Here is a 14,498-nt window from a genome sequence, read left to right on the forward strand (position 1 = left end):
GAATGCTTGTGGCTGCAAGCAGTGATACCCAACGAGGAGTGGTTTAAATGACATAAACATCTGTGTCTAACTTTGTAAGACGTCTAGGGGTGAGTGATTTCAGAGCTATTTTTTCAGTTCTTATGCCACGAAGAGCCCAGAGATCTTCCTCTGCCATCTCTGACAGGTTTACAAGATCTGTCCTCATGTTTGCAAGATGGCTGCAGCAGCTCCAGTCATCTCATCTTCGTGTGACAACACATAGAAAAGGTGGGGGTAAAAAAAAAAGGTCTTCTCCTCTGACTTTCTTTTTTATAAGTGCACAAGATATTTTCCAGACGCTCTTAGAAGACTTTTTTTTTTAATCTCATTGACCAAAACTGGGCCACATGCTCTGTCCCTGGAGCCAGTCCCATTTAATCCCCATGACAACCCTGAGAAGTAGACATCCATTTTGCAATGAAAAAGCTGACGCTAAGTGGCTTTGGTAAGTCACAGGATAACAACAGAACTCGAACCTAGATGATTGCTTTCGGAAGAATTAACGAGGAGCTCCTGGGCTGATTTTCAAGGGCATCTCTAAACCCACAAATGACAGCGGAAGTCAGTGAACATTTCCCGAGCACCTACTTGCTGAGTCCTGTGCTAGGAGCCAAGCATATAGTAAACAACGAGCCACAATTTCTGCCCATAGCAGCTCACAGATCCATAACAAACAGGCAGATAAAAGCATGCCTGTCCCTCACTTAACTCCTTCTTGTGTACCAGACACCATGTTAGTGCCTCCTGTGTGTAATTGGTGTTCTTGCTCAGCAACTCTATGCGGCATGTTCAACCCTCCTCTCCACTTTACAGATAAGGGAGCCGAGGCATAGAAGGGTTAAGGGCGCTGCCCCAGATCACACACCTGGTAAGTAGGGGGCCCAGGCAATCTGACTCCAGACTTACTATGAAATATTACCTCCTGCTGCCTTTCTCTCGACAAAGAAAATGTAAGGGTGGCTTCAGTGAGTCTGTCACCTTGTGGGAAGAAGAGAGAGATGATATTTCAAGTTGGGGCTTTGCAGGGGGAGGAGGAGAGGGATGACGGGTAATCATAAGAGGGGGAGAACCTGTCAGACTTGAATACGGGCAGGGTTGTATGACTTGGGCAGGTAGGGGTAGGGTTGGGGGGAGAGGCCTCACCAGCAGAAGAAAACACATGAGCCCAGATGAAAGGCATGCCCTTTTTAAAATCTTTTTATGGTTCCCCATTGTTGGATGGATTGAGTACCTGCCACTATGTGAGACTTGCAAGGCATTATGGGATCTGTCCTTGGGCTATCTCTCTCTGCCCTACCTTAACCCCTTACCCACACCCTCCAGCCCCACCTAACTTCCCCTCTGTTCCTCCAACCAGACAAGCCCTCTCTTTGCTACTAGAACCTTGGATACACTGTTCTCTCTCTCTCTCCATGATTCCTTTCTGGCTAATTCACCCTCCTCACTGGCTAATTCTTTAGGGTCTCAGCTCAGACTCCCACCAGGCTGGCCAGAGCCCCCACTCACTTACCCCTACCCGCATACAGCACACCATATAACAGCTTGGGTGTCTGTGCAGCGGGAGAAGTAATAACAATCATAAAAACCAAAAGTAACCCTAACTGCCCTACTTTCAAGGATGGGAGGAGGAAAATTTCTACTCCGTTGATGTTTGTTCAACAAATATTTACTGGGCACCTACCACGAGTGACACAGCATAGTGGGTGCCTTTACACTGTGAGGGTCTGGTGACGGAGGGAGGAAAATGAAGCCATTATTTCCACGGTTGCCACTTCCGGGCTCATGAACAGGGGGACCCCGAGTGGGGAGAGTGGGAAGCCCACCCTCTGTGTCTGCTGTGCTAAGTGCAATGTTCGGGACATCAAGTAATAAATGTGTAGTGAACAAATGAATGGCGAGGGTAGGTCACCCTGGAAAATTGGGCCAAAGGCATGATCTCAGTTCTGAGAGCTTCCAGCTTAAAGACACAAGCCTTGACATCAAGCTAGATGACTCGGCCCTTTGCAGGAGATCTCCAGCAAAATGAAAGAGTGTTGTTCCTGAGCCCTCGCTTCGATGATGATGCTGGGACAGGGGGTGCCCGGAGCCTGCTTCCCCACCGGACTCCCTTGACCTGGCTCTCAGGAAGCCTTATTCTCAGCCCCCACCTCTGCCCCCTCCCAACTGCCTGCCAGCCAGCGGCTGCCAATGGTGATATATGGAGATGCCTTGATTTGACCTTGAAGGGAAGAAACAAATTAATGTGTCTTGAAATAAATTCCCGGAATCAGCGCTGGCTTCTCTCTCCCCCCACCCCCACCCCCCACCCGGGGCCTCACGAGTTGTGCATCATAATGTGAAAATCAATACTGTCTCTTAAATGAGCCAACACCTGGAGCTGGCAGGGGGTGGGGCTGCTGGGAGGTCCCTTCCCACACAATGTCCGGACCCTGGGAGTTGTCGAAGGGGTGGAAGGCTCAAGGCCTGCTGGGGGACCTGCTGTCTGGTTGCTGAGGGCTGGCCGAGTCACCTTGTCTGCAGCAAGGCTAATAATGCACCTGATCCCCAGCTCCAAGCCTTCCTGGGTGCAAGCAGAGGTGCTCTACCTGGAGATTCCTGAGGGAAAGGGAAGGGTAGCCGCGTGCAACAGCATTGCCGTGACTATTCTCCAAGGATAACTGAGATATGGGGAAAGGGAGACACTCCAGGCCCAGCCCCCAATTCAGCGATTCAAGGTCTATTCACTGAGTGCCTTTCTTCAAGGTCGGCACCAGTTCAACTGTATGCCCAGGTACGGCGGCAACAGGTGTCCAAATATTGAAATACTTCAGTACTGCTTGATAAGCAACACTGCCTGAGCCTCTAAGGTGACCCCATTGTCCTAGCCTGTCTCAAGCATGTCTTTTTATTCTGATGCTTTGACCACTTGGGGACTTGCCTGGGGACTCCCCCACCCCCACCCCAAGCTTGGCTAATTCCCAGAGGTAGTAAAGGGCGCACCTGAAGGCACACTTTTTGTATGAAAACCAATGAATCCAGAGCCCATACCGACCACATTCTTCATCCCAGCCTTACGCTCTGAACCACTATCCACCGGCCGTTCGCTGCCGTTCATCGTCCAAGGTCAGGTGCCAGACACTGAGAGACAGCCCCTGCTCCCCAAAGCTGGCTGAAAATATTCGGTCGAGCCCATCCTAAGCATGTCTACCCTGCCTCACCTGTTCCTTCCTGCAGAGACCACAGGGAAAACTCCTGCTCACATTTCCCCATTCCCTCTGCCTCTTAACGGCCTCTGGTGCTTCTCCACACGGCCCCCTGCAATGTGACAAGCCATCTCCTCTTGGGACCTGTGAGCATAATGAGCAATTTTTTCAACAGTCCATCATCTCCTGATCTTGTGGCTTTGCCATAACCAAATAATCACAAAACCTCCATTCTAAAACACAGATACCTCCCCTGCCCTTCGAGTCCCTCTGGGAATAAGCAACTGCCTTGGGAGCCGTGGCCATTCTGAATAGTCAGTGCCCGGCCCTGCCGGTTGTTAAAGGTTTGGAGTATCACCCCGCCCTGCCCAGCCTACTCTGTATCAGGGACAGTACTAGACCCTGGAGAACAGGACAGATGTGGGAATCCACCCTCATGGGTGTAATGGGGTTTCAGGCAATAAATGAGCGAGCAAAGAAAACAGCAGGTTCCAGGGCAGGACTGAGCAGGGGCTCTGAGATCAGGAAGCAATAGGGCTGGAAGGGATCTGCGTTCAGACACCACTGTGTGTGTCGCCTTGTCACTTGACCTCTGCAAGTGTTTTGTTTCTTCACCCACAAGAATGGAGGGTCGTGATGCGAGGCTGATATGAGGATCCAAGGTGTGTGTGAAAGGCTGAGCCCACAGGCGTTAGCGCAGGGCGAGGCCACAGTAAGCGAGGAGCAGCAGGTGGCCTCAGCCCGGCCCCTCCTGAGAAACTGAGTCTAGGGTCTTCCAGGGACCCATGGTGGGTTACTGAACCACTGGAGACCCTGAAGTCTGCACCTGCAGCTGACATTTTCCCAGCATCTGCCTCCCACTGCTCAAGGTCTCCATTTGGGAGAAGAAAAGCAGAAATGAGGGGCATTGGAGGGATATCAGCTTCCATTGTCCGAGCTCTAGAAGAAAGGAGACACCACACCTCCACAACCTCAGTGGCCAAGCGCACTCCCTGCCTAAGAATGAACCTGTTCTTGTACATCAGGAGAAAACGGCATTTTTAATGAAAGAGGAGGAGGGTTGGAGCCCCTTCAGCTGTCAGCACAGTCCTTAGGGCACGGCAAAGGCTCAGAACATGGCCTGTTATCAGCACCATTGTTAGTGTGGGTTATCTTGCAAAACTGTGGAGAGGGTTCATTTAAAAAGAGAACACAGAGGGAGGGACAGAGGGAAGGAGCCGAGAACACACTGATGGTTTGGCCCGTAGCATTTTCCTCCCTGGAAGACTTGGAAGCAGGTTCCCTCAGAACCCTGCTTGGCTGGCTTCACACTTTTCCCCCTCCAGGTCCCAAGCGGAGGTGCTGAGATTCTCTCCTCGGCTGGAGCCCAGACACCCAGCCTCCAGCACCTCTCACTGGCCCAAGGGAAGGGTAAGGGTGAGCTCATGCTCTAGAAACATTTCGAGAAATTCTGGTGTTAGTGGTCTGGGGGCGGGGGGGGGGGGGGGAGCGGAATGCAGCCTGGGCATGGATATGTTTTTTAAATTTTTTTTTTACATTTATTTATTGTTAGAGCACAAGTGGGGGAGGGGCAGAGAGAGAAGGAGACACAGAATCCAAAGCAGGCTCCAGGCTGTCAGCACAGAGCCTGACGCGGGGCTTGAACTCACAAACTGCGAGATCATGACCTGAACCGAAGTCGGATGTTCAACCGATTGAGCCACCCAGGCGCCCCGGCGTGGATATTTTTTAAAAGCTCCCCCGGGGGATTCTAACTGGCTGCCAGGGTTAGGAACCACTGGAGAACAAGGTGCTGGGACAGGGGCCTCACAGGAGGAGCCCAGAGGAAGCTTGGATTCTGTCCACAGAGGTTGGGAGGGTTATCAGGGGCTAACAGGAAGAATTGATGTCAAAGGTGGAAACCCCAAGGATGAGTATTAACAACAATAGCAATTACCAAATGGGTGTTGTCTGTGCCCTTCACCTCCCGTTTTCCATTTAATCTATAGCCAAACTGCAATGATCCAGAAATGTGCCCAAGGTCCTGCAGCTGGGAAGTGGCACAGAAGCTAAGACCGTTTTAAACTCCGGCAGACTGGTGCCAGAGCACTGTGTTACCTGAGCCAGGGAGCAGGTGGCGGGCGAAGGGGTAAGAGTTTCTGGCGTCCAAGTAGACGTGTATCTTGGAAAAGACAGAACCCTTAATCCTCTGTGTCTTCATCTGTAAAGTGGGACTCCTTTGCTGCCACCCTGAGTATCCCCCAGAAGGTGGCTGGGAAGATGAGCAAAAAGTTTATTAACTACAGAGGATACTACCTCGGCGGCTCAGGAGAGCAGGGAGAGCAGAGGAAAGGCAGTGGCCAGCTGTCTTGGAAAGGATGCCTCGTGACCTGATACCACGGGACGATTTCATTTTTCCTATGCCTGTTTGTGCTCTGTCAGAGCTGCGTGACAGATGGGCTTGTTCTGGTCCTGACAGTGACAGCTTCTAAAATCCACAGCAGACAGGATGACAGAACTTCCTGCCGATAGCTGTGCATGCTTGTGCGCACACACGCGCCCGTCAGACCCTCAGATCTGAGCCGGCACGGACGCGGTTGTTGGAGGGCAAATAATGTCTTTGCAGAAGTGACAGAAATTGAGAATCTCTGGGTGCGTCCAAGATTTCACACTAGATTGGCAGCTCCCCAAGTGAGTTCCGTAAAAAGAAAAAGAAATGGGGTGTGTTCAACTGCCATAGAATTTTGGAAAGTGCTGGGGTAGACCAACTTAAATGTCTTTCTTTAGGGGCGCCTGGGTGGCTCAGTCAGTTGGGTGGCCGACTTAGGCTCAGGTCATGATCTCATAGTTCATGGGTTCGAGCCCTGCATCGGGCTCTGTGCTGACAGCTCGGAGCCTGGAGCCTGCTTCCGATTCTGTGTCTCCCTCTCTCTCTGCCCGTCCCCTGCTCATGCTCTGTCTCTCTCTCTCTCTCAAAAATAAACATTTTTGAAAAATTTGTTTAAATGTCCTTCTTTAATCTGGCAATGTGCATTGGGAGCTGCAAAAGGCAAGAACAGCCCATAGCTCTTGATGGATAACAGATTAGCCCTCAAACGTACTGACCTAAAACAATAAACATTATCGTACAGTTTCTAAGGTTCAGGTATTTGGCTGAGGTTCAGCCGGGTGGTTCTTGTCGGTGTCTCATTACATTGAGTCAACATGTCAGCCGGGGCCGCCATCATCTGGAGGTTTGACTGGGGCCGGAGGGTCTGCTTCTGAGCTCGCTGTAATGGCTGTTGGCTGGAGACCTCTGTCCCTCACCATGTGGGCCTTCCCATGAGGCTGGTTGAGTGTCCTCAAGGCAAGGCAGTTAGCTTCCCTCGGAGCAAGTGGCCCCAGAGGGAGCATGAGGCAGGGAGGCCTGACGTGTCTTTTGTGATCTATGTAGCCTGAATATGGCATGCTGTCACTGTAAAGGAACCTAGAACAGATCAGAGTCTGTTTCAACCTGAGTCAAGGGATCTGGGCTTTAATTCTTGCATGCCAACACTCATTGGCTAAGGTCTGCTCCAGGATGGGAGTGGAGTGTGCAGACATCAGGCTCCTTGACCCTGTGAGCAAAGTGGTCCTAGCAGCCCCAGGACAGTTCTGCAAAGAGTCACAGATGCAAATCTGTGTCACAAGAGTACCCAGCAGCCTGGCGTGGTGTGCACAGACAGAAAAAGGTGTAGAGGAAATCCGAGCAGACCGCTGGCAGCGTCTGCTGCATTTAAACTCACGAAGAATTGGAAATGACAAAATGGCTCAAGGTACGGGGTTCGGTAGACAGATGATGGTCCTTCCATACATTGGGAACAAGTACGCAGCCATTAACTCTCACGCTCCTGAAGATGATTTAGTGTTGCGGAAATAGCACACGGGGAAAGCTGGCCTCAGATAATCAGTATGGATGATAGTCCATTTAAAAGAAAAAGAAAATTGCAGCTCCTTTTTAGTTATTTAGTTGTTATAAATTTGTGTAAAAGTTGTTATTTTGGGGGGCCTCTGGGTGGCTTCATTTGGTTAAGCAGCCGACTTCAGTTCAGGTCATGACCTCACGGCTTGTGAGTTGGAGCCCCGCGTCGGGCTTTGTGCTGACAGCTCAGAGCCTGGAGTCTGCTTTGGATCCTGTGTCTCCCTCTCTCCCTGCCCTTCCCCTGTTTTTGCGCGCTCTCTCTCTCTCTCTCTCTCAAAATTAAATAAACATTAAAAATAAGGTGTTTTGGTCTTTTTTTCTTTTTGAAGAAGGTGGATGTTCAAGTTATTTTTTTTTTCCTTTGTGTGTTTTTGGGTTTTCCAAATAGTCTGCATAGAGAATGTATTGCCTTTGAGACAACGAAAAGCAAACTGAGTGGTTAAATCTAAGACTCGATTCTTGTAAGGGATGCTTTGATGTAATGCATCACCTGATACAGATTTCACTTCCTCTCCTACAACGTGGCATTTGCAGACCATATGGAGAAATCATGTACACAGTCTGCATACAGGGACTGCCCTAGTTTGAATTCTGCTCCACCATTTACTGGGTGAGCCTGGGAGAAGATCTTAACGTCTCTGTGCCTCTGGCTTGCGGGCAATGACATAGGGGTGATGAGAGAATGTCCTGTAGAGCTGCGGTGGGGAATAAATGAGTTAAGATATAAGAATAAATGAGTTAAGCAATTCCTGGCAATATAGACGCCTTCCCCTACCCGGCCCTCGATCTAATGACTAGTCTGCATGGCTGAGGTCTTGTTTTGTGCTTCCTCCTCTCGTTAAAACTACCTTGTCCCACCTTTGGGGCCCTGCCAGGCCTAGGTGGGTAGTGATGAATGAATCATGTTGCCCCATCACATGCATCTGTGCTCAAGTCTCCGTACCGGAAGCCCCGGAGGGCCCTGTGCAGGTCCCTGGGGTGCTTACCTAGGGCTTCTGCCTGGCAGCATCTGTGACCCTTTCCTCTGGTCTCAGCCCCTCAATAGCTCGTGATTATGTGTAGCTTTGCAGGGACTTTCCATCAAAGAGCCCTGTCCCAAGCTAAACCTATCAAGGCCTTTCTCGTGGGAATGTGACATTTTTGCAAAGATTCTGGGATGGGAAGTAGCTGAAGCTGATTCATCCCAGTGACAGTCCCCTGAAGAGATGTTCATTTTTCTTACTTCCTAGATCCCTGGAGTGGCCCCCTTCCTGGCCTTCCTGGGGTCCAGTGCTTAGTTTTCCTGTCAATTATTTGAGTTACACCACATCCTTTTCCCCTGAATTAGGCGGAGTCTATTTCTTTCACTTGAAAATGGCAAACATCAGCTGCTATTATAGTGAGAGAGGGAGAGGGACAGAGAGAAGGAGAGGGACAGAGAGAGGGAGAGGGACAGAGAGAGGGAGAGGGACGGACAGCGGGTGAGGGGCATTTCCACTGCAAGGTGAAACCCGGACATCTAGTCCAGCTCGATGACTGACTCCTTCCGTGACGCTGGGAAAGTCCTCCCGCCTCTTCCGTTGAGCCTCTGTCTCCTGGAACCATCCCACGGATCCAGTGACACTGGGAACCCTGTCCTAAGCTCCCTGTGAGTCTCCCTGGGATTATTCTACACACTCCGTAGCCCCAGCCATCTCGTCTAAGCTAGCACACCCATTTCTGGCCCAGATCAGCTCTCCGGAGCTCCAAATGCCTCCTGGACATTTCCGTGCAGGGGCTTCTCAAACTCCCCACCTGCAAAAAAGAATTCAGTGTCTCTTCTTGCAGACCACTCCCTCCCTTCCTCTGCCACTTTAGAACAAGGCATTAACACACACCCCTTCTTATCAGCCGGTCACCAGGCATTGTACATACTCTGACGTCCTCTGTCACATGAGTCTTCTCTGTCCAGGTGTGGTCACTTTACAACATTCATCCACCTGCTTATCACTAAGTCCTTAGAAGTCCCAGAGGTGGGTAGTATCCTCAACTGGAGGAAAATGGGGAATCACAAGAGAAGCAATCTGCCCAAAGTCACACAGGAAGTAGGAAGCAGAGCTGGAATTTGAACGTGGGACTGTCTGAGCCCATAACCCATGCTCAGTTCTCCCAGGAGCCCCTGTCCATGTGCCCGAATTCAGGAGGAACAAGATTTGGGCCAAGCGCTTTCTGGCCGGTTACTAAGGTCCCCCGTGCAAACAGCAACAGTGTTGTCCGTGAGCTCATCTGATCCACTTTGCTCCACCCAGTTCCTAATCTGGGCTAATCTCCTAGACAACCAGAGTGATGCAACAAACAGAGGGGACCTGCCAACTCCTAGATAGCTTCCAGGGCAGGACTGGTGCGAGTCCAGGATGTGGTGGTGGTTGGGGGCCACTGACGTCCGCAAGGGCTCCAGCCCAGAACCTCTCCTCTACCTAGTTACCACTATGTGCCCCGAAAGGACCCAGAGCCATCCAACATCCAGTCTTGGCAGGGCGACCAGGAGTGGAAAGCCTTGGGAGGCTGGGAGCGTGTGAGCAGTGAGCACAAAACACTCGCTGTGTGGTCCTGGGATCCTAGGGAAGGTTCCGGAGACCCGGGTTCCAGCATGGCCCTGGGAATCACTAGCTCTATCTGGAACCTGTCAGGAAACACGCAAGTCCCAAGTGTGCGGGCATCTGAACACCTCTGACCTGCCTCCACCGTGATCTGAGCCCACAGATGCTACAGCATCTTCCACCCTTGTGCCCACAATTTTTTAAAAATATTTTCATGGTGGTAAATAAAATACATAACAAAATTTGCCATTTAACCCAAGTGCACAGTCCAGTGGCATCAATGCACAGAATTAATAATGCAAGCGTCATGGGGCACCTGGGTGGCTCCATAGGTTAACCTCCGACTCTTGATTTCGGCTCAGGTCATGATCTCACGGTTTCGAGAATTCGAGCCCCGTGCCGGGCTCTGCGTTGGCAGCCCGAAGCCTGCTTGGGAATCTCTCTCCCTCGCTCTCTGCCCCTCCCCTACTCACACTGTCTCTGTCTCTCTCAAAACAAATAAATAAACTTAAAAAAAAAATAATGCAACCATCACCACTATCTAGTTCCAAAACCTCTTCATCACTGCAAATGGAACTCTGTAGGCGTTAAGCGATTGGCTCTCCATTCTCCTTCCTCCGGTCCCTGGTAATCTCTAACCTACACTCTATCTCTGTGAATGAGCTTCCTCTAGATAGCTCATAGAAGTGGAATCCTGTAATACTTGTCCTTTTGTGTCTGACTGCTGTCACCTCACGTCATGTCTTCAAGTTCGTCCCTGCCGTAGCAGGTGCCAGAACTTCCTTCTTATGACTGGATAATATCTCATTGTATGGATACACCACATTTTGTTTATACATCCCTCTGCTGCTGGATACCCCACGGTCAATTCATCCACGACAGTCAGAGTGATCTTGGGAAAATATTACTCAGATCATGACTCAACTTTATTCAAACCCTCCTAAACTCCTTAATTCATTCAGAATAAAAGCTGTAGTCCTTATTATGGCTACAAAGTCCTAAAGGATTCTCTCTGCACATACATTGCATTACCTCTGTGCCCCTCTAACCTCACCCCTTCCCACTTTCCCCACTCCACCCCTTGCTCTTCCGTGAACACCTCGGGCACACTGCTGCCTCAGGGCCTCTGCATATGCTCTTCTCTCTTCCTGGAATTCTCTTCCTCCTTCTGCGTGGCTGGCACTCTCATCTCCTTCAAGCATTTGCTCAGCTGTCACCTTCTTCTTGAGGCTCATCCTGGACTCCCTCTTTAAAACTACAGCCCACCTCTCCTTCATCCATCATTCCTGAGCCCCCTCATCAGGATCTATTTTTTCCATAAAACTTGTCATCTTCTTTTTTTTTTATTAAAAAAAATTTTTTTAATGTTTTTATTTATTTTTGAGACAGAGAGAGACAGAACATGAGCAGGGGAGGGGCAGAGAGAGAGAGGGAGACAGAGAATCCAAAGCAGGCTCTAGGCTCCGAGCTGTCAGCACAGAGCCCGACGCGGGGCTCGAACTCACGGACTGTGAGATCATGACCTGAGCTGAAGTCAGATGCTTAACCGACTGAGCCACCCAGGCACCCGAGACTTGTCATTTTCTAACATGTTATCTAATTTATGCATTTATTATTTCCATTGTTTGTTGTCTGTGTTGCACCCCTAGAATGTAAGCTCTATGAAGATAAGGATATTTTTTGCCTGTTTTGTTCACTGACATATCAGAAGCTGGTATGCAGCAGACACTCCATAAATATTTGTTAAATAAATGAATGAATACGAGTTGGGACAATTGGCCTCACTTCCCTGAGCCCCTGAGCTTCCATGAGTCAGGGATTATGATCCATCCATGGGGCTCCAGTGTCTCGGTGGGAATCACATAATGACTGTCACGACCCTTTGTAAATTGTAAAGCATTTTGCAAGGTAGAAGAAAATGGATCTTCGTGAAATGCCCCTGAGGCCGGATACTTTCCATGACGTAGCTCATTTTATTATCCCCATTTTACAGATGGGGAACACGGAGGCTCAGAGTACCTTGCCTCAAGATCTCACACAGATAAGGGGCACCTGAGTGGCTCAGTCAGTTGAGTGTCCAACTCTTGGTTTCGGCTCAGGTCATGATCTCGAGGTTGGTGAGTTTGAGCCCTGTATTGGGGCTCTGCACTGACTGTGGAATCTGCTTGGGATTCTCTCTCTCTCCCTCTCTCTCTCTCTCTCTCTCTCCTTCCTCTCTCTGCCCCTCCCCCTCTCTCTCTCAAAATAAAAATAAACTTAAAAAAAAAAAAGATCTCACGTAGAGAAAGTATAGGGAGTCAGATCTTCAACCCAGTTCTCTGGCTTGTCCTGTAAGTTGCTTCCTGCTCTGGTATCTCAAACGCCTAAAGGAAACACCCCCTTTTCTCCAGGGACCAGCTGTGAGCCCAGGGGAATAATAATGAGGATACAGATAGGAATAATAGGTGCCTTTTATTAAGAGCTTCCTACATATGTCAGGCTCACTTTACTATGTGTCAGGTGCTTTAGGTCTTTAGGTATTCTATCCTCACGAGATAGAGGGAAATGGGTATTATTATTCCCTCATAACGGACGAGGAATTCAAGGATCAGAGAGGTCAGGCCATTTGCTTGAGGCCACACAACTAATAAATAGCAGAGACAGTATTTGAGCCCAGAGCAATCTGACTCCTGTCGCATCTTAAAAAGGTCCACGATTGTAAGACGTGGTTTCTCTAATGCCACGGATGCCCTCCACCTCCAGCACCACCCCTGGGACCTCCCCACCCGAAGCAGACCCAAGAGGGTGTGTCTGCTGGTGGGGAGGCAAACCTACCACGAGCACCTCGTGACTACCCCCTCCGTGTGAGCAGCGAGATCCAGAAGGAATAAGGCGTTGGCAGGAGCTGAGATGGGGATCCCACGGGGCCTGCACTGCCAACAAAGACAAATGAATGAACCAGTCAGCAAACCAGGGCAGTTCTACCCCTGAGCAGAACTGTCACCGGTAAATAAATCATCGAGGCCCCACACCGGACATGCCAATTTCAGCAGGAGAGGAGGAGCACATTTATCTGCCTGGTGACACCCTGGCTGTCTTCAGGCGGTGAGGGGGTACGAAAACACTCCCCAGCCAGCACCCTGCCCGGGGCTGGTTCCAGCGGGAGGGGGGAGGGGCGGGGGGTGGGAGGGGAGAGAGGGTCTCTTTGCAGAATAGTGTTTGCCTCAGACTTGCCACCAATGCCCAGAAGCAAAGTCCTCATGCTTTCTATGCCTTTAAAAATGATCAAGGGGCTCTGGGTGGCTCAGCGGGTTAAGTGTCCGACTCTTGATCTGGGCTCAGGTCATGATCTCAAGGTTTGTGAGTTCGAGCCCCGAGTCAGGCTCTGTGCTGACAGTGCTGAGCCCGCTTGGGATTCTTTGTCTCCCTCTCTCTGCCCCTCCCCCCCCCCGCCCCAAATAAATAAATAAGCTTTTTTCAAAAAAAATGATCAGACTTCTAGTAATAGCACATACGGAGTGCTTCCTATGTGCCAGGCATTGTGGAGAGTTTTTTTTTTTTTAATTTTTTTTTAATGTTTATTTATTTTTGAGACAGAGAGAGACAGAGCATGAACAGGGGAGGGTCAGAGAGAGGGAGACACAGAATCTGAAACAGGCTCCAGGCTCTGAGCTGTCAGCACAGAGCCCGACGCAGGGCTCGAACTCACGGACCGTGAGATCATGACCTGAGCTGAAGTCGGCTGAGAGAGTTTTTAAAGTAAACATTCTCTCACTAACAGGCTAGAAATAAGTTACTGTCCAGGAGTTTCTTTTGCATAGGAAAATGATTACTTCGCATGTCTATTCTTTTTTTTTTAAGTTTTTTAAAATTAATTTAGAGAAAGAGGTATAAGTAGAGGAGGGCCAGAGAGAGAGAGAGAATCCCAAGCAGACTCTGTACTGACGAAGTAGAACATGATTCCGGGCTCGAACCCGTGAATTGCGAGACCACGACCTCCGTGGGGAGAGAAAGGATGCTGAGGTCCAGGGTACCAGGGTCTCAGAGCCAAGCTCCCGCCGTTCAGAGGAGCCCGGTCACGCTGCCTTGCCAAGTTCTGCCGCATGCTGCCAAACTCCACTAAAATCCCATTGTCCTTGGGAGGGGCTTGCACACTCTCCAGCGTCACTGGAGATGTCTGTGTTTGATCTCAGAGGGAGAAGGGGCTAGCACTGGGTTTGTTACATACAATTCTCCAAACGGCCCCATTTGACAGACGAGCCTAAGAAGGTGAGGGCACCTGCCCACAGCCTCAAGCCACTGGCGGAATATTATTGTAAGGGCTCCCAGACTTTCCCCATAGGAAGACTCCTGAGCCCCGACTAGCCAGGGACACTCTGCAAGTGGCCCCTCCTTAAAGACCCACCCACTAAACCCTCTTAAGTCCCATCTGAGGGTCCCTGACTCTGTCAGCCAACACCCCAGGTAAGTCCTCATCGCCACGTCTCTCACCTCTTCGGGGACAGAGAATAAAATCATCAACAATCGGAAATCTGCAATTAACAAAAACGATGCGAAGTTGGGATTTGTTTTGTTTTTGTTTTTTTGAACAGGATCATAATAATGAAAGAATCAGGTTACAAAATAACATGTGCAATGCGATCCCATTTGAAAATTGCATAAAAACAAAAGCCCTGGGGGAAAATATATCCATTATTAACAATGATTTTTTGGAGTAAGGGAGGGAAGATTTATTGGTGATTTCTGTTTTATTATTTTAGCTTATATGTATCTTGTTTGTTTATCAGCAATATATAGGCAATGTGTGTCTTACTTGGATAATAAAGAACAAAATAAAAC

The 14,498-nt window shown here is 49.7% G+C and overlaps 1 long non-coding RNA gene across 1 annotated transcript; it reads right to left on the reverse strand.

The window, feature by feature from the left end:
* Positions 1 to 6,178: 6,178 nt before the first annotated feature.
* LOC109277553 (uncharacterized) lies at positions 6,179 to 9,355 on the reverse strand. Its single transcript, XR_008422141.1, has 2 exons — positions 8,979 to 9,355; positions 6,179 to 7,817 (listed from the first exon to the last, which is right to left on the reverse strand). It is a non-coding gene; the product is annotated as an uncharacterized LOC109277553 (long non-coding RNA).
* Positions 9,356 to 14,498: the final 5,143 nt, after the last annotated feature.

This window comes from Panthera pardus, unplaced genomic scaffold (genome assembly GCF_024362965.1).
Source record: "Panthera pardus isolate Hobbes unplaced genomic scaffold, ASM2436296v1 HiC_scaffold_15, whole genome shotgun sequence".
Classification (NCBI taxonomy): domain Eukaryota; kingdom Metazoa; phylum Chordata; class Mammalia; order Carnivora; family Felidae; genus Panthera; species Panthera pardus.